The sequence below is a fragment of the Adiantum capillus-veneris genome, chromosome 20 (assembly GCF_014529385.1).
Source record: "Adiantum capillus-veneris isolate H3 chromosome 20, ASM1452938v2, whole genome shotgun sequence".
NCBI lineage: Eukaryota > Viridiplantae > Streptophyta > Polypodiopsida > Polypodiales > Pteridaceae > Adiantum > Adiantum capillus-veneris.
In genome coordinates, this window is record NC_140950.1 from 97559150 (window position 1) to 97563831 (window position 4682).

Below are 4682 nucleotides of genomic sequence, written 5' to 3' on the forward strand. Positions count from 1 at the left end.
AGATTGTGTTTACGATAAACAAAAGAGGGTAAAATTTCAAAAATCAGGAATAAAAGAAAAAATAAAAAACTTGAGTTGGTTCATTCTGATGTTTGGGGTCTTGCAAGTACATCATCACTTGGTGGCTCATTGTACTATGTAACATTCATAGACGATGCGACTAGGAAAACATGGGTTTATGTAATGAAGAATAAATCCGATGTGTTTTCCATGTTTCAAAGGTGGAAAGCCTTTGTGGAGAATGAAGTAGGTACCAAGGTTAAATGCCTTAGATTCGACAATGGAGGCAAATATCGCAGTCAAGCTTTTGTGTTAGCAATGGCATTCGAAGACAAAGGGCAACCCCAAGGACACCTCAATAAAATGGAATTTTGGAAAGGATGAACAGAACAATCATGGAGCGAGCACGAAGTATGCGGCTAGCCACATGCAGGCCTGCCGCTTGAGCTTTGGACAGAAGCAACAATATGTCTGTGTACTTGAGCAATTGTTCACCCTCAACGACATTGGATAGGGGAGTTCCAAAAGAGGCATGGACATGTAAATGGATGAATTATGAATTTCTCAAAGTGTTTGGATGTAAGGCTTTCATGCACATAGATAGAAGCCTAATGTGAAAGCTAGATGCAAAGTCCAAAAAGTGTTTCTTCATTGGCTATGGAGAATCTGACTTTGGGTATCGCCTATGGAATCTTGAAGATGGTAAAATCTTTAGAATTAGGGATGTAATTTTCAATGAACAAATATGTACAAAGATTACTTGGAAAGAAAACAAACAAAAAAAATCAGTGATGAGTACATGGAGCTTAAGGAGTGTGAAGATTCAAGGAGTGCAAACGGAGACAACGTGCAACAACATCAACCAAATGAAGAGCCTCAACCTATTCCTCGAAGATCCACAAGAGCAAGTAGACCTCCAGAAAAGTTTGTTCCTTCCTTCGACCATCTCTTGGTCTCAGATTCTGGAGAGCAGTGTCGGAATCATACGAAGAGGCTATGCAACACGAATCCAAAGAAGAATGGATGAAGAGCATGCAAGTGGAGATGGACTCACTACATCACAACTAAACATGGGATTTGGTTGAGTTTCCTAAAGGTAAGCGGGAACTTTGGAACAAATGAGTGTATAAGTTGAAGAAAGAAGAAGGTGGAAACAAAAGGTACAAGTCTAAGCTTGTGGTAAAAGGGGTTTTTCAAAAGAAAGGTATTGATTTCAATGAAATATTTTCTCCTGTTGTAAAAATGAACTCAATTAGGATTTTCTTAAACCTTGTGGTTGCTCATGATTTAAATCTTGAGCAAATGGATGTAAATACGGCATTCCCTCATGATGACTTAGAGGAGGAAATTTACATGCTTCAACCAAAGCGATATTAGTAAAAGGTAAGGAGAAAATGGTTTGCAGATTAAAGAAGAGCTTGTGTGGTTTAAAGCAAGCATTAAGACAGTGGTACTTGAAGTTCGATCGATAGATGTTGGATCATGGATTCAGAGATGCAACTTATATCACTACATCTACACAAAGAATTTGGGAGATAGGAAGTTCACAATCCTAATGTTGTATGTTGATGACATGCTGATTGCAAGTGCTAACATGCAAGACATAAAATACCTTAAAGAGGAGTTGTCTAAATCTTTTTCAATGAAAGATTTAGGTGTTGCAAAGAGGTTACTCGATAAGAAGATATCAAGGGATCGGACGAAGAAGACAATAAATCCATCTCAAGAGGATTACATCAAGAAGGTACTAGAAAGGTTTGCAATGCACGATGTAAAATTGTTTTCTACACCTTTGGCTAGTCACTTTAAACTAACCAAGGATATGTGTCCAAAGACACAAGAGGAGATAGCCTATATGTCTAAAGTTCCATATGTTGCAGCGGTAGGCTCTCTAATGTATGCTATGGTATGGACAAGGCCAAATATTGCACATGCAATGGGAGTTGTGAGTAAATTCATGGATAATCCAAGTAAAGAGCATTGGCAAGCTGTGAAGTGGATACTTAGGTATCTAAAAAGGACAAGCACGAATGCTTTGTATTTTGGAGGCACTGAAACCAGTGGTGCTCCTTTGAGTGTCTTTGTCACCTGCCATATCTGCATCAACATACCCTTGCAAGAAAATGATGTCTTCACAATTGGAGGCACAACAACAAGTTGGGCTTCAAAGCTACAGAAAGTGGTCTTACTTTCTACCACAAAAGCAGATTATGTAGCAATGACGGAGGCAAGCAAAGAGATTCTATGGCTTCACAAATTCTTGGAGGAGCTTGGATACAAGCAAGACAATTGTATCTTGTACAGTGACAATCAAAGTGCCATTCATCTTGCAAAGAATTCAGTCTTTAACTCAAGGACAAAGCACATTGAGGTGAGATATCACTTCATACGTACTCTTTTGGAAGAGGGACAGTTAAAGCTAGGAAAGGTGCACACACGTGAAAATCCTTCAAACATGTTTCTAAAGGTAGTCAACAAGGAGAAGTTGAGCTTTTTCTTGTCTTCAATCGACATTCAAGGATAAGAAGCTAGGATGGAAAGCAGTCACATGTTTGGCGTGGATATCAGTCTCCACGTGGCAGATTGTTAAGTATGGAGCTTGATTTACCCCTTCTAATTTTTATATAAAAAACACACATTTGTAAGGCCCTCGTTATGAGAAGAACCCATCGTGCGTGAAGAAAACTTACTCACCAAAATAGTATAGCTGGACGGCGGTTGGAAAGTGGTCAAAAAACGGCCGGTTGGCTCGCCGGTGGTGGGTAGTCAATGGCCGGTGGCTGATTTCAAGGTGGACTTGTCTTCTCAAGGGTGCCACACATGGGCGTATTGGAGAGTCCAACTTGGACTTGTTTACACGAGGGCGGCTACACATGGCTACCTCTCATGAAAGAGGGCAGCCCTTTTGGCCTATAAAAGGAAGCCTCTTTTATACACAAAATGCATTGTGGCTCATTGTGAAGTTGATGTGAGGCGATGAGAGTGAAGTAAGGTGGGAGCTCTATTAAAAGTATAATCCCTTTGTAACCTACTTCGTACTCAGCCATTGAGTGGCTGCTTTCCCGTGGATGTAGCCCACATCGGGTGAACCACACATAACATGTGTTCTCTCTCTCTCTCTCTCTACTTTATAATCTCTCATTTGTGAAAATTATATCTCTCTATTAAGTAAACTACTCTATTATCTACTAAGCTACGTCCTATTTCCTAACAATTGATTGCAATCAAACTGGTAATTCTATGATAGAACACAAATAGATGCTTTCCCTTTGGCCATAAGGCATCTCATGTGAATATAAGAGCCCAAGCCTTTTGAGGTGCTCCATACGAGAAAAACATATTGATCAAGCTTAACCAACTCCTTTCAAAAACAGTGCTTGCCTTCAATTTTAATTGAGGAAATTGAGATTTTATTGTGATTTCTTCTTGCGAATTTGACCTCTTGCTAGAGCGGGTTGTTCTCGGCACTTAGACTTTCTTGTGATGCAAATAAAGAATTTTGGCGTCATGTGTCTAAGCCTTGAGTACACTTACTCTTCACATGCGTAGTAAGTCCCATTGAAAAATTTGTTTCTCTCATAAAGAAGAAGAGGCATGTATGGAGTGACTCTAGCACACAACCTAATGTGTAAAGGAATCACAAAAACATCTTAACTCTATTGGGAAAATAGGTAGGTGAGAGTCAATACAAAGGAAAAAAACAATAATCACTAAAACATGAAACTGACGCAAATGATGAGGCTAGCTCTAACTGACTCAATATGTGAGCATGTAATACAATGAGATAAGAGTAAGGCTAGGCTCTATATATACAAGTCACAACCTCTACTAATAGACCTATTAAAGGTAAAACCTCATGTGATAAGTCTCCTAGACCATGCAAATGATGCACCGCTAGGTTGAGTGTCCGGCAATTTGTGAGGTGTAGGTCAGTTATTGCATGAGCCTTGAAGGCTTAAAAACATTGTATTGAATTCTAGTTAGAATAGGGAAATTTGCTTGTACGTGTTGTTTTTGTTGACTCTCTCTCTCTCTCTCCCCCCTGGTCATGGCCTCTTCCATCTCCCTCTTCCCTCTCCAACATGGTACCAGAGCCATGGCATCAACAATGGCCCAAGGCCTACAGCCTTAGCTTGTGATTCTCATGGGAAATGCCACTTACACACAAGGAGGGAGCTGCATCAACCTCCACAAGAAACTACAAACTACCGCCACCAAGATCACCATGGCATGAGGGAGTCTTTTCAACATTGAAGGTGACACTATTGAGGCCTTTATAAGTTGTTCTAACAAATTTTTGTGTCGAGTAGAATCTTGCACATTGTGAATCTTCCATAGCATTTAATTTTAAGCTTTGAGTTAATATTATGATATTTTTTTAAAAGCTTATTTTGAGCATTTGGTCTTAGTTAAGAGGTTCTTCACACAAGGAATTCAAATATTTGACCCATTCATCGAGTTTTCTTGATTCTCAAAATCACTTTGCAAAAGTCATCGGATATTCGAATTGGCTACAACATCAATATATTTTTCTAGAAATTAATAACAATAATATTTCTCTTGCTTGAAGTTGTTTGTTTAATCAGCATTAGGATCTTTTCTTGGCTTAAGACTACGTCCATGTCAACAAGAGATTGTCTATTTGCATTCTTTCCTTCTTACATCGTGGCTACCAAATTTCT